The sequence below is a fragment of the Mus caroli genome, unplaced genomic scaffold, assembly GCF_978045245.1.
Source record: "Mus caroli unplaced genomic scaffold, Mus_caroli_1 scaffold_20, whole genome shotgun sequence".
Classification (NCBI taxonomy): domain Eukaryota; kingdom Metazoa; phylum Chordata; class Mammalia; order Rodentia; family Muridae; genus Mus; species Mus caroli.
In genome coordinates this window covers 17,746,672-17,772,774 of record NW_028227275.1, presented here as the reverse complement: position 1 = coordinate 17,772,774, position 26,103 = coordinate 17,746,672, and the positions used below count along the sequence as shown (strand labels likewise).

Below are 26,103 nucleotides of genomic sequence, written 5' to 3'. Positions count from 1 at the left end.
CTAAAGGGTTCATAGGCTTCAGCCAGGAACCCCAGAAGGGAAGGTTATAATCAGAGGCAAGAAAGGAAGAAAGGCCTAGCATCACAGCCCATCGATGATGGTACGGCAGCCAGCATCTCAGATGTTCTCCATGTCATGCCAGAATACTCCCTTGCTTAAGGCACAGGACTGGAGGATGATGGCGTCTCTGTTCTCCATCCTCCTGCCTGAATTCCTTTCTCCTTTTTTTTTTTTTTTTTTTTTTAAGATTTATTTATTTATTATATGTAAGTACACTGTAGCTGTCTTCAGACATTCCAGAAGAGGGCGCCAGATCTCGTTATGGATGGTTGTGAGCCACCATGTGGTTGCTGGGATTTGAACTCTGGACCTTCGGAAGAGCAGTCAGGTGCTCTTACCCACTGAGCCATCTCACCAGCCCCTCCTTTCTCCTTTTACCCCGTGTTATACACAGTGCTTAGTGTTTCTGTCACACCTAGACTTTGGCATATGAGTTTGCACTGTCCCGAGCACACTGCGTTTTATCTAGTTATAGGTTCACAGTGTTCTCAGGTCAGCGCATAATACCACCTACTGTCTGTCAGAACTGCAAAATCAGGCTCACTAAGTCAGAACCTGGATTCTAGGATCTCAGGTTTTTATTTTTTTTATTAAATAAATATACATGTACACAAATACACACATCGTTCATATACTATGGTTGATAGTAATAATGATAATTTTTATTATTATTTTGAAGTTCCTCAGGTAAATCTAATATATTCCCGGGATTGACCATCAAAAGAGGAATATGGTAGGGCCAGGTATAGTGGCACATGTCTTTAACCCCTGAACTCTGGAGGCAGAGGCAGGAAGATCTCACCTATTCAAGCAGCTTAACTCTAGAAGGATTTCTCTGGCATACTTTGTAAATTCAGGGGATGGAAGACCACATTCCTGCCTGAGTAGGTCTCTCCCATTTAGGTAGGTGAAGCAAGAAGGTAAGTTATGCTGTAGTAGAGGGGCTCTCGGTCCTGTCTAGTCACCCATGGTTCTTAGTCTGTCGAATAGTGAACCATGGAAGTGCCTAATGAGAGTGGCTACTTAGGAGTCAGCACCACCTCGCTGCAGGCCATCCTGTCAGCTCTGAGAGAAATGAGGATATCACTCTAACAGCAGTGAGTAGACTTAGAGCTGAGGCTGGCCAAGAGAGAGAGAGAGAGAGAAAGAGAGAGAGAGAGAGAGAGAGAGAGAGAGAGAGAGAGACTTCCAGCCCCCAAAGAGCGCAGTGCACAGCTCTAGCATTAGCTAATTCTATGTGTTTGTTTTGTTTTTGAAAGAGGGTCTTACTGTAGCTAGCCCAGGCTAGCCCCCAAACTCGATGAACAAGTCCTTGAATCACTCTTCTCCTGTCTCCACCTCCTGAGTGCTGGGATTACAAACTGCATGCATCACCACACCTGGCTTAGGTAGTACTGAGGACCAAACACAGGGCTTTGTGTGTGCCAGACAAGCGTGCAGCCAACTGAGCTCTAGCTGGTTCTGGAAACCGGTGATTCTAGGCCCTTCCAGAAGCCCTTTTAGCACCCTCTGGTACCTATGGTGCTACCTTTGGCAAGACTCCTAATGGCACTTCCAATCGCACCTCTCGGTGAGAGTCCCTTCCCCTTGCCTGCTAAGCCTGGAGCTGGCTCTCCATGGCTGTCCTCATTTAAGAAGAGGCCAGTTAGTCATGTGGAAACAATCACCCTGAAGGTAACCGCAGCCCCTGGAGACCAGCGGCCGAGGTGTCTCCCAGTGACTGCTGTGTGCTGCTGACCATTCTCTCTAGGAGGCAACTCTCATGAACTCCCTAATGAGCCACTGCTGCTGTGTGGTTTTATCATGGTAGCTGCTGATTTGAGCCAACTCTTCAAAATCTCCCAGGTCCTCAAACCTCGATATGCATCAAAAGTCCCAGGAGTGTGATGAAAGTCTAAGGCCCAGGTCCCATCCCAGAGCCACCCTGGGGCCGAAACTGCTTGGTAAGTAGTTTACTAGCCAGCAGGGGAGACTCATACAAGCCAATGCTTAAGAACTGCCACTTAAAAGAAAAGTCATAGAGATATAATATTACTTTAACTGAGTGTTTTGTGGGGCAGTGAGCGCCAGGCGGGGGGGGGGGGGGGGGGGAGGGGCGATATACAAGGATTTGGGGAAAACTCGAGTCCCGCCAGAGTTCCAGTGTTCTGGGCAGGCAGACGCAGAAGGACTGCCGCATGCTTTCCACGTGGCCCTGGGTGGGTGTCTAGCTGTGTGAAGCCAGTGGCCCCAGCTTGGTGGGTGGTGGACAAGGGGCAGTCCTAGGTACCAGGTTCTCAGCCTCAGGCATCCCAGACACCGTTGGATACCGGTGAAAGAGCTGAGAACAGGATGGGGGTCCTGGGAGCAGCTCAGTCAGCCCCGGGGCCAAAGGGAGGAGAGGGCAGGGGAAGGGGGGGCTCTGGATGGTTCTCGAGAGTCCTTGGTCTGGTCCATGGCTGGAGCACAGGAAGGCCTTCAGGCAAAAACCTATCCCATCATTCAAGCACGGTGGGCCTTGATGAGCAGAGACAGTATATTGTTTTAGTGCTTTATTGTAGAAAGGCAGGGAGAAGGAGAGAAGGTAGAAAGAGAGAGGTTGGCCATGGCCACATGGGGGTGGGGGGAGAGAAGAAGGGCTAGAGATGAAAGTAAGAAAGGTGAGAGCTTAAAGGGAGCGAGGAGGGGCCAAGCAGTCCCTTTTATAATGGGTTGGGCTATAAGTAACTGTGGGGAGGAGCATGCCTAGCTAGAATGCCAGGAGCTTGGGACATTGTCTGATAGTCACACACCCCTGGGGGGAGGGGTTGTGGGGGTGGTAACTTCGACAGGAGCCAGGGGTCCAGGAGACATGATGCAACACCTGTCCCACGTAGGTGGAAATCACCACCCATCGGGTCTCCCAGGGTTCAAGACCTATGCTCAACTGGAGACCAGGCTGTCTATGTGCAGCCCACTGCCCTACAGTATTTCATACATTCATATGAAGTATTTTAATCAAATCTGTTCTCCATTCTTTCCTCTCCAGCTCCTCTCCCCTAGTCCCTTAATCCCTCCCAAGTTCATGCTCTCCCCTCAACAACTAAGTCCACTGTGTGTGCATAGGTGTAGAACCATCTACTGGAACATGGGTAGCCTTTCAGAAGCCACAGCACTGAATAAAACACATACACACACACACACACACACACACACACACACACAAGCATGTATGTGTGTATATATAAGTTATATATGTATAATATAAATATATTATTTTATTTTTTAGATAGGGTCTCACCTACATAGCCCTGGCCTTGGTGGAGCTTAGGACATAGACCAGCCTGGCTTCAAACTCATGGTGATCTGCCTTCCCAAATGCTGGCAAATGGCACCACACCTAGTTTAACAATACTACTTTCAGAGACCAATGTATCGCAAATACAGAACTCTCAAACATTATTAACCGAAAATCCAATCGCTTGTTTGTCTGATTTGCCCAACAATCCTCCATTAAAGCATCCGACCACTTTCCTAGAGGAGAAAGCGACAGGAATATGTATTCTTAGCAAGAGGTCTATAATCAAAATTTTTAATTGTTATTGTTTTGAGACGGGTTCCTAAACTGTAGGCTCAAACACAGTACTATTGTATCTGAAGACAAGACGTGTGTCATGGGCATGCATCAAACTTGCCCCCAGCACTGGGACCACAGACGAGAGCCAGCACACTCAACAAAAACTTGAACTTTGCGAACTAACTGAAGGTTATTTTTAGCATGATGAAAATTACAGTGGTGACAGTAATGAATATTTATTAGGCTATTTAATTGCAATGTTAGCACGTTATAATTAAGATAGAATTATATCACTTTCCCCCCCGTCCTCTCTCCAATTTCTCCCCTGCCCCCCACACCCCGACTCTCAACCCGATATCCTCTTCTTTGATCACACACATTTTGTGTCCATGTATGTATGTGTGTGTATCACAAATACATAAAACCATCTGCTGGGTCTTTTTGTTGCTTATATGTATGTGGTTTCTTTTATTAGCCCGATGCTGACATAAGCATTTTCCACAGGTTAGCAGATGAGGAAGCCAAAGCACAAAGAACTTAACATGCCAAGGTTTACACAGCTGCTAAGCAGTGGTGTTAAGATCTGAACCAGTACCCACATCTTGGCCACCATTGCCTCTCGTGCATTCATAGATCAGGTGTCTATTCTTAGCCCCTGGGCCCACATTAGGGATTGTCTTACACATATACTGTGACGAACAAGAGAGTGTTGCCCCTGTCTTTGATTCCCACAATGCAGTGAGCAATCCTCTAAAAATATAAGCACGCTGTTGGCTGCAGAGCGAGGACAGAGCCTAGACAAGGAGGACCAAGAGAGGCATCTCAGAAGAACTGATGGCTAAGCTGTGATCTGAGGTCAGATGTGAATTAGCTAAGAGAACTGGAGAGTGGTGTTTAAAAGGCCAGAATTCAGAGAACATAAAAGCATGTGAGAGAGAAAAAAACCTTTGTAATTGTAAAAAGGTGCGGCTAACACAGAGCGGGAAAGGGCTGAGCCATGAGCTTGAGCTTGGGAAGGCACGTGAGTCCCGATTTTGATGGACTTTATAAAGTATAAAGATCGCATGGGCAATTGAGCTATTAAAGTGGTGGACAGAGCACGTAGCTGGGTAAGGGTGTTCTGGCCTGATTCGAAGTCAACGGCATGCAGTGGAGCCTGAACCCTGGGAGGTCGAAAAACCCAGGGATAAAAGCCAAAGACAGGGCTGGTGAGATGGCTCAGCAGGTAAGAGCACCTGACTGCTCTTCCGAAGGTCCTGAGTTCAAATCCCAGCAACCACATGGTGGCTCACAACCATCTGTAACGAGATCTGACTCCCTCTTCTGGTGTGTCTGAAGACAGCTACAGTGTACTTACACATAATAAATAAATAAATCTAAAAAAAAAAAAAGCCAAAGACAGCAGCAAGAAAGGGGGAAAGAGAAAGAGACCCCTAAAAGATACCCAGTCAGGTAGCCTAAGACGCCTCCCCCAGGACTATACAAGCTATAACCAGAGTTGAGAATTCAAACCGTCTCTAATCTTGAACTCGGTGTCTCAAATATAATGTTTCCTTAGTATCTAAAATCACAGCAGATATAAAATATCTGTATTTTTCAGTTCATTCATACAACAAAAATCTGATATGTGATTACTGAGAACACCCCAAGTTCTGCTGAGGAAGCAAACTCCTGTCTTCTGGCTGGCTAGTGGCAGCCATGCCTTCTGCTGGGCTGTGTTTTACTCTTTCCCTCAGTATTGTCCCCTAGGGGATACTGTCCATTAACAGACACTTAGGATTTCTCCTCAGAAGTCCTCTCATATGGCACTGGGGCATCTACATACATCCAGAAGTCACTCTGGGTAGCCACAATTCTCCAAGGAACAAACTAATGTTAGCAGAGATCTTGTTTCCTACGCCAACATATATGTCTCCTTCAAAATGCAGATTAGTGGACACCGTTGCTTCTGCTGTTTATTGTTTTATTAAAATGGCCCATTGCCATTCTTAAACATGTGAGTGTATGTGAATAGATAGATAGATAGATAGATAGATAGATAGATAGATAGATAGATAGATAGATCAGACAGATGTGAGTCATAAAACATTCCAAACAAGGTTTTTTGGGTTTTGGTTTTTGGGTTTGTTTATTTGGGTTTTTGGTTGGGTTGGGCTTGGTTTGTTTTGACTTGGTTTTTCGAGACAGGGTTTCTCTGTGTAGCCCTGGCTGTCCTGAAACTCTCTCTGTAGACCAGGCTGGCCTCAAACTCTGAGATCCACTTCCCTTGCCCTTCTGAGGGCTTCGATCAAAGGTGTAAGCCACCACACCTGGCTGTGCATACATTAAAACAACAACAACGACTTTTAACTTCTCCTTCTAGCTGTCTCCCACCCCACTTGTTTCCTATAACTTCATTAATCTCAATCCAGAACTACTCATTGTTAGCAATTGGGCATATATCCTTATATGTATTTTTTCTGTGCATGTATGCATATCTAAACATCTTTTTAAATGAAAAGGTACACATTGCCTATATTGTTCTAAAGCCAGTTTAGCCTGGAAATGGTTTGAGTTGATTTTAAAACCTAGCACAGAAAGCAACGGGTGCCATTATGACATTTCCATCCCCACTTGTCGTTAGACCTTGTGCTTTAACCCACTTGGAAGTGGGGTGCTGGAGTTTGCACACCCCATGAAAACACTCATCAGCAGACTGCACCCCAGCCTGAGACTTGCTTCTTAAGGTGTGTGATGCTCTTCCTGGCAGGGTGACAGCTTCCTCTGCCTCTTCCTCTCTGCCATCCAGTCTGTGGGTACAAAAGCCCTTGGTGCTTTAACGGTCCTTTTGAGTCCATTTGATCAGTTCCTGGGAGTCTTTGGACCTCTTTTGTTCTGCAGACAGCAGCAAGGAGCCCAGAAGAATGTTTTTTTGCTAAAGTTTTAGACTACGAATTGGCCAGGTTTGTCCTTCCTTTCCCTCCCTCTTTGAGCGGGTTGGGTGTTTCCCCCTCTGCCTCTCCCTCTAATCCTGCTGCTACTCAGAGTAAGGGATGTTTGTTGTTTTAATGCTCTTCTTACAGAGTCTAAGACTCTGGAGGATGTAGGTTCAACAAACAAACTATTGTCTTCACATTACATTCTTATTCTACAGGATTTAGGAGGCATTGAGGACCGGGTCCTGTTATCCAGGAATCGGCTTCAAAACTTTAGCTCATGTTTGAATTGTGCCTTTGGATCCCTTTAAAGAGCATTCTAGCTAGAGACTCGTTGACCGCATTTAAACTAAAGCTATATCCTATTGCCTCAGTCTGTTAAGGAGACAAAGGTAGCATTGGGGAGGCAATTAGAGAGGGTCTGGCAGTCCTATCAGGAGCCACAAGCCCCTGAGCAATCTTTCTATTGGGGAAGCTCAGACTCAGGGTAACTTGGACTCCAGGGCAGAAGTAGAGTCACAGCTAGTTTTGATGATGACCTGAAAAGCTAAGGCAGAAGGTAGGAGGGTTTTCAAGTCCCTGGTAACCAGGAGAAGATTCGTATCTTATTCTTATCTGGCATTTTAAGTTTCTGTTCAGGGACTGGCTAAGGTAAACTTGATGAATACAGAGACCCTGTTGTGTTTGTTTACTAATGAATGTTCAGTTCCTGGAACAATGCCTCACACATAGATATCCAATGGATGTGTGGGTAGGTGGGTAGTTAGCTGGATGGAGGGGTGGATGGATGGATGGATGGTTGAATGGGTGGGTGGATGAATGGATGGATGCAGAGTAGATAAATGAACAAGAAAAATTACCATGTTAAAGTGAGTAACAATGAGAAGACTGACTAGTGTCCCTCTCTGTTGGTGAGGTGTCTCCAACAGACCACTTAAGGCACAGCCAAGAGAACCAAGAAGGTTCAAAACTTAAGAGAAGTGGAAGCAGCCAAGCATGGTAAGAGAGCTGCCCATGACAAAGCTTGTCCGTGTAAATTACAATAGAGGGCTAGAGGGATTAGCCTGACATCAGCCAAAACTCAAACAAGATAAAATTATTTTACACAGTCTTCTGCACTACCTGCCTGGTCATTAGGCAACTGTGTGTGTGTGTGTATGTGTGTGTGTGTGTGTGTGTGTGTGTGTGTGTGTGAGAGAGAGAGAGAGACAGACAGACAGACAGACAGAGACAGACAGAGACGAAGAGAGAGACAGAGAGGGAGAGAGGGAGAGAGGAAGGGAGGAGGGAAGAGGGAGGAGGGAGGAGAGAGGGAAGAAAGAAAGGGAAAATAAGGAAGGAGAAACAATTACATTTGACCGGCACCCGGAAGGTCAGCGTGTGGAGGTGGCAGTAACAACTAGGGTCTTGCCACGGCCGAGGAGCACATGACCCCAGCCTGAGGTGGTGGTGGGAAGCCCACCTCCGTTTGCTGAGACCTCATAAAGGGTGGCAGAGGAAGTGGTAACAAATCCACCATTGGGTTAGCTGGCTTCTTCTGGAGCGGGAGGAGCAGGTTACTCGGACCCTGATTTGGCCAGCGTTCCACTGACTGGTATGAACCCCCCGTCTCCTGATGTAAATGTGGGGCCACGCTATCTCGTTCAGGATACTGATGAGTTTATTTTGCCAACGGGAGCTAATAAAACCCGAGGCAGGCTGGGCGGTGGTGGCGCACGCCTTTAATCACAGCACTTGGGAGGCAGAGGCAGGTAGATTTCTGAGTTCGAGGTCAGTCTGGTCTACAAAGTGAGTTCCAGGACAGCCAGAGCTACACAGAGAAACCCTGTCTCGAAAAAACCAAAAAAAAAAAAAAAAACCAAAAAAAAAAAAAAAAAACCAAAAAACAAACCCGAGGCAGATTTGATTTAGCTCCCTTTACCATTGGAGGATGCTGCGTGACAGGGGCTGCATTCGGGACAATGAGTGGTCTTTGTTTAGGATTGCAGGCCATACAGATCTTGAATATGGTGACTAGTCAAGGAGCACTTTAGGCTGATAATCTCAGTTCCCTGGCTTTGCTCTGTAGTGCTTTTGGTGTTATCATTAAGAAACATGGGGTGCAGAAGATGACTCCTGTGTCAACACAGTGGCAGCTGGAACCATGTCGGGAATGTTGTATAAATGGACAGGTGTCTTCCAGGAATAGCAGGCGGCAGTCTGGCAGGACTGACACTTGCCAGTCTCTGCCACCAGGAGCACATGAAAGGCTCCCTGCTCCAACGGTCACTCTGAAGATTTCTGCCACCTCAGGAACAGGGGACACTTCATAGTCATCCAGATCAATTAATAAGCCAGTCTGGACTTGCTCTCTCTCTCTTGTACCTATAATTGCTTTGAACAGTTGGAGACTCTGAGTTGCTGTAACAAAGGTCATGGGTGGGTAGCCTGGACTGCACCGCTTGCCCTCAGTGAGTGGAACCCAAATCCTTTGGTGGCCCACGGAGTAAGTGTTCTCTTCTCCTTTGGAGATGATCTTGTACCTTCTACCCCCAAACTGGAAAACCACTTACTCTCCAAATTCAGGCCATACTTTTATTACCATGTTAATTCATTTAAAAGTCTAAAACTTAATGTTGCCCTGTTTTCCAAATAAAGGGGGGGGGATAATTTCATTTGTCTCCCCCACTCTACTCTCCCTTGTTGACAACATTGCTATGACAGTTGTTTTTATTGATGCCTTCTATAATTGTATTCACTATTTACGCTCATAGAGTCACTGCCCCATTTTTTTTTCTTTTCTATGAAGTCATAGGTTTTCCTCCCTATAGCTGAGTAATTGATTATTGAAGCAAAGTGCGGTGTTTTATGTGAGTTCCCAGTGTGTTTTCTTATCGATTTGAGATCACCTTTCAGTTTGCACACCTCACGTTAAACCGTGATCCTATCTATCAGCAGTCACAGCAGGGATTCCTTTCCTACTGGTGTGGTCCATATACACAGATGAACCGCAAACGCCCCAGAGATGTGAACGGCTGGCGAAAGCTGCAAAGTTCTAACCGACATGTGTGGGCCAAGTGATACAGTGTCAACTATGTGTGAAAAGGAGAGCCGGGGCGGTGGTGGAGCACACCTTTAATCTCGGGAGGCAGAGGCAGGCGGATTTCTGAGTTCGAGGCCAGCCTGGTCTACAAAGTGAGTTCCAGGACAGCCAGGGCTACACAGAGAAACCCTGTCTCGAAAAAACCAAAAACAAAACAAAACACAAAAAAAGAAGAGGAGAACGTCTGAAGATGAGCTTGGACACATGAGGCAAACCTGACGACGAACGGAAGACCTGACAAATTCTAGGCTGAATGAAGCCAAAGTTGGAACTTCCTATGTTAAGGAAGGACTTATCAAGGAAGCCGTATTTCAGAAGTAAAAGAGGTGTGGGGGGAGGAGGAAGGGGTAGGCCGATTTGAAGCAAGTAAGGAGGGGAAAGGGCACATTGTTCTGCTCAGTAGCCAAAATGGGATCAGAAAAGATGACCTGGTAGCGCCTATGAGAACGCAGGGCTTCCGCCAGGGGCAGGTATTAAGTTCTCTAGAAGTGTGCGGGACTAGGCGTCCCCTACACTCAAGCTGGTGTTCCTCCATCAGGTACTCACTCCTAGATCCTTCGGGTCAATCCTACATCTTTTCTACCTTTCCTTTTGCTCTGTCTGTTGAAAAAAAAAATCAATTATAATGTGTTCCCGTGTCCAGATTGATATATTTTCCATCTGCTCCCGAAGTGCCTCGGACCTCTCCATCACGGCCCCTCCCACCTCACACAGATGCTTTAACCGGCGGCTCCAACACAAGGGTAATTTCCCCAGTGCCTCCGTGTGTGAGAGCTCCAGGCACTGTCTCTCTGGGGAGAGAGAGAGAGTAAATGTTTTCATTCCAAACCCTCAGGGTCAGGTCTTGTTTGTCTAAACTGTGTTTGTTGTCGTAATTATCAGATTAGCTGATCTCTGGCAGCAAGTTGGGGGGCAGAGTAGGGGGGATATTAACCCCCAAGCAGCACGGTGGCTCTGCTTTGTTTTAGGAATACCTCCGAGAGGAGCTGTCGCCTCTTTCCAACCTGAAAGATTTGCCTGGAATTCTTTCTGCCAATCAGGCAAATCTTCCGGCCTTCTCATACGCTGTTCTGAGTAAATTCGGCAGTCAGTGATGCTTCTGCTGGGATCCAACAAGGCATTCAGCCTGAGATGGGGGAGGTGAAAGGTCATCTCTCTGGAGATCTGCAGAGGGAGGAAAGACGGAGACTCTATGGAGGAGACGGTTAAGTGATTTCATGAACGGTGTATGTCTGTCTCTGAGACCCGACAAGGAACCAGGAGCTTTTGCCTGAGGACTTCCGCTCATTTGCCCACCCTGTCACTAGCGCCCACCCCTACCCCCTCCCCACCCCCATATGCACAGAGATCACAGCAAGAGTCCCAGTCCCATGTCCTGTTTGGGGATTTTCTGTTGTTTCCAAGAATGTTTTGGCTGGTTGTCTCAATTTCAAGATGTTCCCACCTGCTCTTTCCTCCCACCTACCACCCCTCTGAATTTCTGTCTAGTCTCCAAAGCTAAAGACAGATTCTATTCCTCACTCCCCCAACTACAAAAATAAGAATGCCTTTGCATCCTCATGACCTGATTTACAAATGTCGAAGTCTTGTCTCCGGGGTGTTACAGGCTTTTTTGGGGTGAGTTCTGCGTGTTGGTTACTGGAGGAGGATTCCAAATGCACAGAGAAAATTTCAGCATCTTCCCCGCATCTCCGTGATGGCGCTTTCTCTCTCACTTTATTTTCTTTCTGATTTTGTTGTTATTGTTAGTGGTGGTTGTGGTGTTCATTCTGGTAGTAGTGTTATATTGGGGGAGGGGGCTCTCGGACAATGTCTTACTATGTAGCCCAGGCACCACACCAATTCTTTTTTCTGATTTTGTGTTTGGTTCCTAATATGCACACACACACACACACACACACACACACACACACACACGAAATAGAAGGCCACCATGGCTTCTGAGACACATACTGCCACATTTATGGAGGCTGAGACTCTAAGACCGAAGTCGCATAAACAAGTTCCCACAACTGTCGGTGGTAAAATGAAGACTGAGCCCTGCTGTGTATGTGTATGATTTTAAAACCCATACAATCCCATCTTATTAGTTACTAACATGAAGAAACATTTGGACACTTAGGAAAAATAAGCTTTCGCCCAAAACCAAATTCAATCAATCAATCTCTGTGTATTTTCCCCCCCAACAAAACCCAGCTATAGTAATTTCTTCATACAATTTGAAAGCATGCAAATGCAATAAACAAATTCCAGATAACATTTTATACAACAAAATAGTTTTTGCTATGTTGTTAGTGTTAGTTTTAAATAAATGTGACTCATTTGTCCACGTCTATACTGTTTAAAAATCCGTCGCCGCTGGAAGCAAATATGATTTTTCAAATGTTCTATGTAGTTCACATGGAGTCCCAAAAGCCCTGTTGGAACACAGCGAGACTTAGACCGGCCATGTGCTCCAATGTCTTGCATCTCCATATGTGCTGCCAGAACAGAGGCTCTTTGGAAGAAATGCTCAGAACTGGGCAGGGAGTTTCCATCTGCTGCTTTTGAGCTGTCTAAGGAGGGTGGGTGTCCACGGACGGCAACAGTGATGGAGCTGATCAGCTCTATGCTGGGAAGTGTTCCTTCATCCTCTGGCCAGCCAAGCAGCCATCTACAGCTTCAGTCTTCCCTGGGTCCCCAGGCCTGGGACTTATCCTCCTGCTTCCCAGAAGCCACTGCAGAGCCAGCCTAACAGTTCTCAAATATGTTTTCAGTCAAAAGCATTGATGGCAGAGAAGTTTAAATGCCCACCTCACTGTCAACCCAGAAACTCTGTCTCATTTCAAATAAACACCCACTGTATTAGGAAGGCTTGTTTTGTTTAGTTTTATTTCGTTTTGTTTTGTTTAAGCATGAGAGTTTTAGAAACACCTGCTTGTGGTCCTTGCTACAACAAAATGAATTTAGGGTTCTGGCCATGAGTGGCTAGCTTGTTCCTGCTGTGATGGCGGATGTGACTGGAACGTTTTCTGGAGTACAGTGTTGGAGACCTGACGCCCAGATCGGAGCCCCTCCTTTGGGCTTCTCTGGAAAGGTGGGGGATGAGTTAGATGCGTGGAGAGTTCTTCTGTTGTGATGTGCCATCACATTCTGGACAACTGGTTTAGAAATATGACATTGTTCTTGATTTAGTGTGCACAAGTACTCAGGTTAATGCCTGGCACATTACCTTCGTCTATTGTCCAGGGACTCAGTTTTAGACACAGCACTCTGAAAATTTCATAAACAACCCAGGACTGTGGAGACGGCTCAGTGAGTAAGACAGCATGGTGCAAGATCATGGGTACTGAGTCCGGATCACCTGTACCCACATAAAAAGCAAACATAGCCCCAGCTCAGAGGAGGAGAGAGAAACAGGTGGAGCTCTAAGGCTTGCTGGTTAGCCTACTCCCCCCAAAACAAACAACAAAGGCCAGCTATAGGTTCCTACCCTGTCTCAAGGGAATAAGGGGGGCTTCCAGCCTCCCTAGCCTCTGCACATGCATGGGCACACACACACCTGTTCAGATACACACAGGTGCACACACTCAAGTACCACATACATAAAAATACATGTCCAAGAACATGCACACACACACACACACACACACACACACACACTTTTTTTTCTTCCAGTTTTTCGAGACAGGGTTTCTCTGTATAACTCTGGCTGTCCTGGAACTCACTCTGTAGACCAGGCTGGCCTCGAACTCAGAAATCCGCCTGCTTCTGCCTCTCAAGTGCTGGGATTAAAGGTGTGAGCCACTACTGCCTGGCTCACACACACACTTTTAAGCAAAGAAAGAATCTAGTGTTTCGATAACTTTAAAGCCTTTAAGACCCTGATAGAAAAGGAATAAAGCTGCGACTTCTGCAACCCAGAATAACTGCCCAGCTCAGGAGAGTTTGCTAAGCAAGAATGCTTCGTTTGAAAACGTAGTCTGTTATTTGGCCACGGGACGGAATGGACGGTGTTTCCAAGTAGCTAGTTTTTCTGTCCCCGGATTTGAGGGTTCAAGCAGCTGATTGCCAGATGGGCTCTGGGACAGGAAAGAATTTTGCTCCAGAAGTCTCTGGTTCCAAAGGAAGCACACCCCGAGATGTCCCCACTATGAGGAACAGAGCAGCAGAGAGTGGGCTGTGGTCGGAGCATGCAGGTCTGTAAGAGCGTGAGATCCCCCTGCCACGGCACTGGGGGCATTGGAACCCCGACCTTGCACTGTAAATAGCGACGCTATGTCTCCCGTGGAAAGGCGATTCACGGGGTGTACCAGAAGACAAATGTCTTGACTCCTTCTCTCTTCAACTCAGAGGCTCAGAACCGAAAGTATGGAAGGAGTCACCGATCCACACAATAGGGGGAGGACCAGAATCCTGAAGGATCCTGAATTTCTGCCTTTGAGCAGAAGAGCAAAATGCAGAAGATGATAGCTTGAATCAAGCACTGAAAAATATGCAAAAGACTAATCGGGGAGGAAACAGTTGTTGTAATTAACCAGTTATATGATGCAAAGATCCCACAATAGATGTCAGCTGCCACTTTGAGTGGAAAAAGAAAGGCCTCGGTATCTGGGGAAGAGGTTCTCATCTCTTCCCTAGATACCTTGGCCATCCAAATTAAAAAAAAAAAAAGAGCTAATTAGATACACTGGCACACACCTATAATCCCTCATGGGCGGTGGGAGGCAGGGCAGAAGCAGGAGGATCAAGGTTATCCTTAGCTACACATGGAGTTGAAGGCCGGTCTGTAGAACACAACACTGTCTAATGGGAAGTAAGACTGGAGTTGAACCTCACTGGAGTTTGGAGGCCCCACCTCTCCTAGCAGCAATGGCCCCGCCCTTTCTTCCTTTATTTCCCTCGATGCCCTTTCTTCACTGTGCTCTTACTGGAGTGGGCAGTCTTGAGAACCTTCAAGGCCCCTTCCACCTTTCTGAGTCAGCACTTCTTATGTAATTCTTCTTCTTGCTTCCCCTGCCGTCTCCCTTACTTACTAAAGTTCAGGCAAGGGTGACGACTCACGTGATGGGTTAATGGCTGAGCCATCTCTTTGCTGGTGGATAAAGCCTGGAAAACTTGGCTCCAGGCCCACAAAGGAGTCGTTTTGGCATCAGATATTAGTCATCACTAATCAAGTGGAAGTTCTATACCCAAATACCTAAGCATTATCTTACTAGCAACAATGAATGATGATAGATGAAGCAATTTAACGAGTCCTTTAATGCTTTAAGTTAAACCAGTAGCTGCTGGCTTGGGCTCACTAACCAATCGGGGCAGCTCTAGATCCTATGTGTGGAAGAATAATGGTCACTCCTGCCTGACGTTCTTGTAGCAGCACCATCTAGGTGCGGCCGGCCACATGCTTGTGAGTCACCCACTCCAGTGAGGCGAGCCCCGTCGTTGTCATCCTCAATTGACATCGGAGGCACCAGAAGTCACTTTATCAAAATCACTCCGCTTGTGACACCCTGGGATTCAAATATGTAGGGAGGGAGTTTACTAACTGGTTCCATGGGTCCCCCTCTGTATCAAGCAGAATCCACTTAATGACTCAAGCTTGAGTCTAAGAGGCACAAGGTCCCAGGTCCATCTCTCCTCTCCTCTAAAATTAATTTTGAGGATTTGTTGCAAGAGCTGCTCCTCCGTGCCCTTTCTCACTGTGTCATCTGAGAGTCAGCCTGCTTTAACCTGTCTGTTTTCCTGTCTTGACCTGCAGATGCCCACGCTGAGAGACTCTTGCCCTGGGATCCGCCCCTTCTTCCCCCATCTCTCACTCATCTGTCCACAGTCCAGACTGCAGCAGGCTTTCCCAGCCACGGTGCTATTAACCCCCTACACCTCACAGCACAAGCTCCCGATCCCTGTGATTTCTACCTGCGCTTCTTGTTCCCTCTTAATCCAGGCGAGGTACATAAGCCTCCCAGACAAGAATCTCTCCCAACAATCATGAGCAGGGCATCTTCTTCCGAAAGCCAATGAACCTTCCCTTGGTCTCTCTACTAGAACTTTAAAAAGTTATTCGCTTTGAGAGACTGTGCAGCATTTCTGGGTAACAAAGATTTGAAGATAAAAGTGGATAAAAAATGTTTTCAATATGATATTATAATTATTAAAAGTCATATTACCCTGTCATTTTCACCTTAGCATTACTTTTTTACTCCAGTTTAAAGTTTACCTGAAAGGAATGAACTGCTATTTAAAATTATAATTCTGACTTTTTTTTTTTTTTTTTTTTTTGGTTTTTCGAGACAGGGTTTCTCTGTGTAGCCCTGGCTGTCCTGGCACTCACTTTGTAGACCAGGCTGGCCTCGAACTCAGAAATCCGCCTGCCTCTGCCTCCCGAGTGCTGGGATTAAAGGCGTGCGCCACCACGCCCGGCCTGACTTTTTTTAAGAACAATTTTCCCATCTTCTCATTGCCTTCCCGCCTTCCCTACTCCCTCTCGGCGTACAAAGTGATAGAATCTGCATGAATAGGGGCAGATACTCTATGGCTATGAGTAAATATTAGCCAATGACTAAGTGAATTAATCTAATAGCCTCTGGTATTGTCCTTTGGCTGTCTTGCAATGCAAATCATTTCCTTTCCTTTTACTATCACCAGCAGTCATGCCTTCAACTCAAACAGTGGTTTGCTTATGGCTCTGTGGGCTTCACAAATGCACAGTCTGCTAAGTGCAAGACAACAAAAGGACACTTGCTCAAGTGATTCAGAGGACACTGACGACGGGGGCTCAAAGCCCTCCTTGTGGGTAAAATGGAGGCATTGCCACAATGCTCTGGGAGCATTAAGGGCAGAACAAGAACCTCAGGGCAGTGACTCTCAACCTTCCTAATGCTGTACCCCTTTAATAGAGCTCCTCATGTCATGACGCCCCCCAACCATAAACCTATTTGGTTGCTACATCATAACTGTAATTCTGCTACTGTTGTGGATTATAATATAAATAATTATAATAAAATATCTGGTATGCAGGCTATCTGATATGCAACCTCCAAAGGGGTCACCACCAACAGGCTGAAAGCCACCTCCTTGGGGTTTCATGGACCACTGTGCCCTCTGACCTCAGTCTTCCCTGCCTGCCCTGAGATCTCACAGCCAGTGAGATTCTGGAATTTGAACACATTCTCAACTCTGAGGATGCCCTGTGGGTCAACCTTGATGGTTAAACTCCTGTCAAGTCCCCCTCTCGCTGAGAGTTCAACACATTTTTTTCTGCCCCTCCATAGGAAAAAGGGACACTAGGATCCAGGTATGGAAGTTGACTGTTGCTACTTTAATCCTGGAGAGATGTGAGTTACTCACTGAAGTCAGTGATCTGCCCAGCCCCTCAGACCTGCTAGGAGCCAGGGAGGGGTGACGATGGAAGAAGAATTTGTATCCTTCTGCTCATGCATGGACTTGAGGATACAAGGGGAGGCCTTGCAGTTAATAATGATAGAGTGGGTCATTGTTGTATTGTCTTGTTTTGTTTTCTGGTAGAAGTTTAGTTTAGTTTTATCTTACTTTTGTAGTAAATATTTATTTATTTATTTATTTATTTATTTATTTATTTATTTATACATTAATGATTAAAAATGCAGTCCTTGATTCTGCTGAACAAAGGAAAAGGTATTTGATTAAAGAAGAGAATCAAAGTGTACTTTGGGTGTAGCACTACTGGGCTAAACCTCTTTGGCTCCTGGAAGGTCGCACACATGGGCCCACCCAGGAACTACCTGGATTTGATAATGAAAGACAGACAGACAGACAGACAGACAGACACACACACACACATACACACACACACACACACACACACCCAGTAAAATGCCTTTGCTAGCTCAAAGACTAGGTAGTTCTAGTTCTCTCCATGGCTAGCACACATTTCCCTTCCATAATCCTGGCTTAATGCCCTCTAGTTCTATATTTTATCCTTGTTGCCCTGGCTCCTTCTGGGCAGCTCCCTAGTCTTTGCTAACCAAGACGCTTTTGGGCAGCCCTTCCAGGCTTCTCACCTACATTACAGATGATTTTCCTTCTGCAGCTCTAAATCTGATCCTTCTCCTTCTGAATCACAGTGATTCTCCTTCCTTCCAGTTCCTAGTCTATCCAAATCCAAAGGTCTCACCTCAGTCTACCTGCCCTGCCATTGGCCATTGGCTCCTTATTGATCTATCAAAAACCAACTGGGGACAAGGACCTTCAGCGTTTGGGCACAAGATTTCTGATTTGGGGGGCTGGATTAATTCAAAGCATTAGAACCAATTTCCAACATTTGGGTTAGGAATAGTGATGTCAGTTGATGATCTGGGAAGCAATTCAGAGAAACTAGCATGAGGCAGAAGGGAGAAAACGGAAATGAGGACTATGATAGCTTATCCTATACCACAGAAAAGAGCCCCCGCTCCCCCCACAAAGCTCTCCCAGCAGGCCTTGCTTGACTCCAACCAAAAATAGCCCAGACCCTAAGACGTCAAATATGGAATCACCTTGGATCTTAGAACAGCCTGGGTATAGGCAGGGCAGTGCTGGGAGAGCTTTGAGCCGAGGGTACCAGCTCCTCTGAAATCAGAATATTTAACTTCTCTGAGAACCCATGGGTGATGGTGATGCTATGCAGTTCTCAAGGGAAACTGTGGCCAGGTGTTCATAAAGGACCCGGAAGATAAAGTGACCTGCAGCCCCATTAAGTGTTAGAATTTGTATAGTTGAATCCTACCCAAAGCTGGCTGGGCTGCTCTGATCTTCCAAGGAAAGTATTGCAATGATGGGGTGGGGGTGGGGGGCTCAAGTTACTAAAATTAGTCTATTTGGGGAGAGAAAATAGGGTTACAGAAAGAATTTCCCTGAGGTACAAATGGAAAGGAGAATTTTAGAATCACACAATGGTAAATCTAGAGCAGAATATAGAAAGCCTCAACAGGATGTTTAAATTTAATCTTTAAAAAGATAATCTTGGTGCCTGGAATCAGGAAGCATCATCTTGTTTACTGACTGTCAAAAAGAGATGCTTAGAAAAGGAACAGGAAGCTGAGCATGGTGGCACACGCCTTTAATCCCAGTATTCAGGAGGCAGAGGCAGTTAAATCTCAGTGTGTTCAAGGCCAGCCTGGTCCTCAAAGCAAGTTCCAGGACAGCCAGGAATGTTACACAGAGAAACTCTGTCTTGAAAAACAAAATCAAAACAACAACAATAAAGAGAGAGAGAGACAGACAGAGACAGACAGACAGACAGACAGAGAGACAGAGAGGAGAGGAGAGGAGAGGAGAGGAGAGGAGAGGAGAGGAGAGGAGAGGAGAGGAGAGGAGAGGAGAGGAGAGGAGAGGAGAGGAGAGGAGAGGAGAAGAAACAGGAAAGAGCCTCTAAGAATACAATGGCAGACATGAGGTTAAAAAGAAGCCACACACACACACGTTTATTTTTGGCAGTATGCAATAGAGAAGCCAAGGAGCTATACAAAAGAGATGACAGACTGCCCTCTCACAGGTCAGTGAGGCCAGTCTCTCTGTCTCTCTGGGATTTCTGTTAAGTTGCAATGTGAGGAGCAGGGTCAAAGGTCAGAGATGTGTCACAGGTATGTGTCTGCCTCATGAAGCTCTCTCAGAAGTCCCAGTCATTAACTTCAATCTACCACTAGTTACCTCTGGGACACATGGTCAGCTGCTGGAGGATGCTGGTAATTGATTGGTGGAAGTGGGACCGTGTGTCTCAGTGTTGCCCATTTCTATGGTTTTGAGCTGCCATTGAAGTCACCAATTTAGAGAAAGCATCTGGGTGGCCTCAAGTGGCTCCTGTCCTTCACTTCTCAAGTAAAGAGCCTATCTATGTACTGTAGCCTTAAGCCACACAGCTCACCACACTGTCCCAACAGGCCTGCTTGGTCTTGTTGGAAGTCTGTGGAGTCCACAGTCGTGTGGACATTGAGTGACCTGTGGCCCAGGCCCTATCCAGGCTACCCTTGGGAGATGCAGCCACTAGTTCAAGAGAGGAGCCAGGGACAGCTTCCTCTTCTGTGCCCTTTAGCCTAGGAAACATCACTTGCTTGGTTGTACAGGAAAGGAAAGGAAAGGTCTGGGGACAGAGGTGCTTCAAGGACCACTAGGTACCACTTTCTGGCCTCAAGTCCCTAAAATCTCATCCAGCTTGACTTTACAAACCAGAGGGTGTAGGGGCGGTTCTGATGCTAAGGTGTCCTGTTCCCTAATTGGTTCTTGATCTGTCAGTAAAGAAAGCCATGGGCCAATTGCTGGACGGAAGGTACAGGCAGGAAGGACTTCCAAGTCCATGGACAAAAAGGCAGATGCAAGGGAGGAAAAACAGAGTTCACCAGGCTTCTGATGGAGTAAAGTTGACCAGACATGTGAGGTCTCAGACAGAGTGGTGACCTGTGACCTCTCCTACAGGTGGAAGGTCAGGGATGTAATTAGCAATTGAAGTTTAGGGTAGGTGGGAGGAGCAGAGGTAAAAATATTATTAAGGACATGGTTTTCTAGGCGGGAGATAGTAGCACCCAACAGTAGTGTCCAAAGGCAAGTTGAAAAGGAATAACTGTATGTGTCTTTTATCCATGGATTCAAGGGAAGCTGGGTGGAGGCTTGTAGCACTCGGCCCGTTCCCGGAGCTAATGCTGGGTAGCAAGGCTACACACAACAGGAGTTAGGTGCAAAGGGGTGCTGTGGCACACAGCTGGGACATGTGGGCACTGCAAATGTCTGCTTCTTCCCCATCAATCCTACAAAGGCCTAGGAAGAGCCACGAGGAGCAGCACAAATGTCTGTGAGAAGCAGTCTCCATGAGACAGGGAGGGGAAGCCTCTTTAGGGTGCCCTCCCTGGTGCTGAGCTGGACATACAGTAGTTACCCAGGAGGCAAGTGAGCAGCTCCATTTATACCTTCCCTCCTCCGAGGAAATTGTGTCCCCACCACAAGCCTCCAATTCCTGGGATGCCAGCTAACACTTTGCTAAATGCCTATTTGTGACTTTACCTCAATATTAAAAAAGCAAAAAGAAGCCACACATGACTCCTAGTTCTTGTGGGGTGAAATACACATACCATTAAAATTACCATCTTGCTCACTTGTAAGAAAATACTACAACAGCATTAAACCCATTCAGGTTGTTGTCACCCACCTCCAGGAGTCTTCTCTTGGGAAAACCGAAACTCCAGATCTATTAAACATAACTCCTGGCTCACCTTGCCCTCCAGCTCCCCCAACCACTGGCCTGCTTTCCTTCTCTAGAAAGATGGCTACTCCAGCAATGTCCCTAAAGTGGGACCAAAGGGTATTTGTCTTTTTGTGACAACATTTCACTCACAATGAGAACTCCCAGTTTTAAAACTAGATCTGGTCTCAAGTCATTTGTGAGATGACTTAGGTATATAGAAGGGAGATGGCTTTTCCTAGATCTGAGAGAAGGTGTCAGCGCAGGGGAGATGTGGTTCCATTAGGTCCCAAATGCATCGTTGGAACTAGGTACTTCTGCCCTGTCTTGAATTCCTCTGTGTTGCCACAACATGAGTTCAGAGAAGAGCTGACCTTAAGATTGACAGCCTTTCCATTTGTGCTTTCTATAGCACCTGCCCCGTCATTACCCATTCCCAGAAGGCTCGCTGTAGTTTGAATACCTGGGCAGACATGCAGTTAGACAACTCATATTTACTGAGAACTGCTATATTGCAGACTTAGCCAACAGTTAAAGTGAACATGTTTGAGGAGAAAATTGAAGTGAAGAACAAAGTTGCCTCCCGTCACCTCTCTCCTCCCCTTCCCCAGATTATGAAGCACTTGAGTGATCTAGATGGTTGGTTTAGATGATTTAGATGGTTGGTCCTTGAGTTCTCAAGATTTAAGTAAATGAGTGTAGCCCATCATCCTAGCCTCAGTGGCTGGTTTGGTAATGAGCTTATGACATAATTCCCACAAATGAGTTGTGTCCATTTGTTGAACCAGGAAGCAAGAAACCTAGAATATTCTAAACACTAAGTCTTACTGACATTTTCCTGAAACAATATAATTTCTAGCTGTACTCTAAATCCCTGTCGTTAGTTCCACAAGTAAGAGTAAATCCTACCCTTCTTCCAAGAAGGCTGAGGTTTCTATAGCAATCCACAAATGGTCAGAACTCAGAGCATAAGTGACTTTGGCTACCCAGCCCCAACACAACCCTGACATCCCGATCTCTAGAAACACTAAGCAAGAGGAGGTAGAAAGGTTTCTAAACACAACAAATCACCTACTATGAGATGATGTCTTCTGGACATGACAGGCATGCTGCTCCGGTGACATTACAACTATACGGTTGCCTAAATGAGACCTACACAATGACCACACCAGTCAATATACCAACGTGGATAGGGAAATTTCATAAGGCCCAACCCCTAGATGAAGAACTACAGGTAGTTGGTGGCTGCTGAGGGGAGAGAGGGGATGGTCCTCTGCAAAGATGAGCCTCTGATTGGATATCCAATCCCAGTGGCTAGTCCTGAATACCTGTACATACGAGAGACACTAAATGGAGACAATAGTGTGTGTGTGTGTGTGTGTGTGTGTGTGTGTGTGTGTGTGTGTAAAACAACAATAATAAAAAGAGATCATTAATTCCAGAGACCTGGGGAGGGGCATCATGGGAGGACTTATATGTGAGGGAAGAGATGGGAAGAATATGAATACACTTGTACTTGTGTATAAAATTTTCAAAAGATTAAAAAATAATAATAATTAAAATAAATAACAGAACAGTCAGTCTTCAGTTGAAACTCATCTAGGGATGCCCAGAGTGTTTGGTGGTGGCTACAGACTGCCCCTGACTCAGCTGTTTCTGAGATCCACCCTAGTTTGCCTGTAGCCATTGGGCTCAGCAGAACCCCTTTGTTGCTTAATCCCCCTTGAGTTGGTTCTTCTATTACCTATAACTTTAACTGCCTTGAGTTTCTGTTGTGTGATAAATTATCTCTCCCCATCCCACCCCAAAGTCTTACCCTGAAGCCCAACTCTCCAGTATAATGACATTTGAAGACTGAGCCTTTGGGAAATTAGGTTTAGATGCACTCATGAGAATGAGACTCTCATGAGCGGATAAGTTCCTTAGAGGAAGAAACAGTAAAACCCTCCTCTTTCTTTCTTTTTTTTTTTGTTTTTTTGTTTTTTTTTTTTTTTTCGAGACAGGGTTTCTCTGTATAGCCCCGGCTGTCCTGGCACTCACTTTGTAGACCAGGCTGGCCTCGAACTCAGAAATCCACCTGCCTCTGCCTCCCAAGTGCTGGGATTAAAGGCGTGCGCCACCACCGCCCGGCTAACCCTCCTCTTTCTTGTAAGGACACAACAAGAAGATAGCGGTCTATACTCTAGGAAGACAGCTCTCACCAGAACCTGGCCATTCTGGCCTCTTAAGTAATCCCAACTTTTAGTCTCTAAAACTGAGCTATTAAATGATTTGCTACTGGGCTAACCAAGACACCTACCTGGGTCTCTTGGAATACGTGCTTGAGCAGAGCAGTTCAGCTTCAGGTCCATCTTTACCCAATGATAATGACTAAGCGCAGGATGTGACTCCATATCTCCCTACCCCTCCCTCATCGACCCAGGAAAGCTGGCTCTTCCCATAACTGCAGTCCTGAAATACTCTTATACGCAAGCGGCCTTGGGTGCTGGGATACTGGTGACACCACCACCCAAATAAAGGACAATGCAAAAGAAAAAAGGAGGGAGAAGAGGTGAAGGAGAAGAGAAGAGGGAGAATCTAGTGAAGAACCAACCTACCCACATCCGCAGGAGCCGCGTGGGACATGAAGCACAATATCAGAGTTGGTGTGGCCAGTACAGCCAGCCACTGATATCAGTGCCTTTGAAATCTTGCATGCTTTTGTAAAAAAAAGTCATGTAAATTATGCATCCTGCTTCATAATGCATCATTATTTCTGTAAATACAAATGTTCCCCTAAAAAAAATCATCAAGAAGTTCCATTTTATCCCAAATATTTGAGATAATTTTCTGGCCTCACATTGACTCCCTGCCACTGTTTACATCGCGATGCAAGAAGCTCACATACATCAGAAAGAAGCTCACATACATCAGAAGGATGGAGGCAGGGGGAGTTTTCAAGCCATCTTCATCTTCCTGCTCTATTGCTTCCTAGACACACAAAGGTTACTCTCTTTTCTGAGGCAGATATCACGGTGTAACACAAGCTAGCCTTGATCTTGCTAACCTCCTCTGCCTCAGCATCCTGAGTGCTCTGCTCATGCCACCTCCTGCTCATTTGCCTTCTTCACTTACCTTCTCTTTGGCCTTGGATACAGGAGAGCGCCTTCATTGCCTTTTTTACTGAGCAGCTAAGCTCCAAGGAACCTACGTGAGACCAAGATCCCCGAACTCTGTGGCCATGTAGGGGTGACATCCACATTATCCCAAGATTGCTCTAGACATTTCCGCAGCCCAGACTTGTTCTTGCTCTGTACTTTCCTAGCCACCCTGGTCCCTTCTGTGTGATCCTTGTACCTGTGCTTCAGAAACGGTCACAGGAGGCAAAAAATGAAGATTTGCATTGATGATCAACTGTCATGTCATTGAGGATGGATGGGAGAGGAGTCATATTTTTAAAGATTTATTTTTCTTAAAGTTATACGTATGGGCACAAATGTTCCACATTTGTGCATGTGTCTGTATATGAGACCCTTGAAGCTGGAATAACACGTGGTCATGAGCCACTGACATGGGTGCTGCTCAGGACCCAATATATCTGTGTGCCTAACCACTGAGCCATCTCTCCAGCTTTGAGAGGTCAGATGTTTATTCCCACGTATTTCTACCTCTTAGATCCTTGATTGCCTGTATCTGCTGTCTTCATTAGGGAACTCTGAGCCTGTACCTCATACTTGTCTCATGAACACATCACCTACAAAAGCAGGCCAAGCAGGAAAGGGAAGCTGATTTTGTTTTTAGCATCTGATTCATGGGTTGCTTGGAGTGCTGTATTAAGAGCATGGCTCAGTGGAAAAGAATGTGGTGATGGATTAGAGATGTCTGCCACAGGCACACAGTGGGAACAGAAGCTTGAATGCTGCCACTGGCTGTGCAGCTGAGAGATCCCAAAGTAGTCGATTCTAAAACTTCCAACAGTTATCAAAAGCTGGAAGTTTTCAGAAAATTCAGATGTTGAAGTTCCTTTCCTCAGAGACTTGGACCCCTGAGGCATTTACAAAATCAGTTAATAATGGTTCGTGTCTTACGTTTGATAGCATGAAGGCCCAACTCCCTATCTATGGTTGGGTTGACTGGGTTAACTGAAAGTCAAGTCTCTTTCCTTTTGAATAGAATAGTATCAGCTCCATTCACTGGCCCTGGGTGTATCAGACCAGTCATTATGATTTACATTTGCTGACATCACAGAAATTTCTGGAATGTTATTGGTCATCCTAACAGTCCAGCATGCCCATTGAATTGAGAACTATAGACAGGAACAGAGGCTGACAACCTAAGATAAATGACTGACTGCAGAAACACATTTGAAAAAGAACCCATCCGGTGGTGGCTGGGAACCACTGCTCTCCTGATACATAGTGTCAGCTACTCAGATCCCACCCACGTTAAAAACTCTAGAGGCCTTTGGATCTGGGCGTGTGTGCCCTGATTTCACTTCAAAGCGCCTCTTTTGGTTTTAGGGTGAGTTAATTTGAGAGTTGTTTTTTTTTTTAAACAACAGATAGTTTCATTAAATAATTATTTCTGCTGTGGAATTCTAAAGGCGTCCTGAAGCATTGTAGAATGCAGTGTATTTGGGCTTTTAGAAATGTATTCTGCTGCTTCAGAGGCTCTGTGTGCTACAAAGCAGAACCCAAGGTGGATTGCCATGGCTGCTCTTGGGCAAAAAGCTTCCTGGCTGAATGGAGGCTATTTCATTCTATTTATTTATTTATTTATTTATTTATTTATTTATTTATTTAATGTATATGAGTACACTGTAGCTGTCCTCAAACACACCAGAAGAGGGAATTAGATAAGATCCCATCACAGATGACTGAGCCACCACGTGGTTGCTGGGAATTGAACTCAGGACCTTTGGCAGAGCTCTTAACCGCTGAGCCATCTTTCCAGCCCGACCTCTTGTCTTATTGTGCCTCCACATAAAGCTACACACAGCAGTAAAGGACCTAGAGATTAAACATTCTCAGAATTCCTCATGTGGTATCTAGCGCTCCTGGAGTTTCTTGCAAACCCATTGTTTGTTTCTCTGTTCCAGGCTTTCCTTGCAATTGAATATTATTATCGATCGCAATATTATTATCAATTGCAATATTATTATCAAATGGTAGCCATTGCAAAACCCTGTTCTACCTTCCATTCTTACTCTTTCTGTGAAAGATTACCCCCTACCCCTTATGACATCAGAGTTGTTCTAAATGTGTCCCTCTAAGAGCTAGATGCGCCACAGAAAATGAAGCAGATGGAGAGGCTGGCTGGATGTAGATACACTGAGTGAGCTCAGCAAGCATTGCAGACGGCATCC

At 45.8% G+C, this 26,103-nt stretch overlaps 1 pseudogene; it reads left to right on the top strand.

Moving 5' to 3' along the window:
- The first annotated feature begins 1,921 nt into the window (after positions 1–1,921).
- Positions 1,922–8,784, top strand: LOC110285324 (mitochondrial import inner membrane translocase subunit Tim23 pseudogene; annotated as a pseudogene).
- Positions 8,785–26,103: the final 17,319 nt, after the last annotated feature.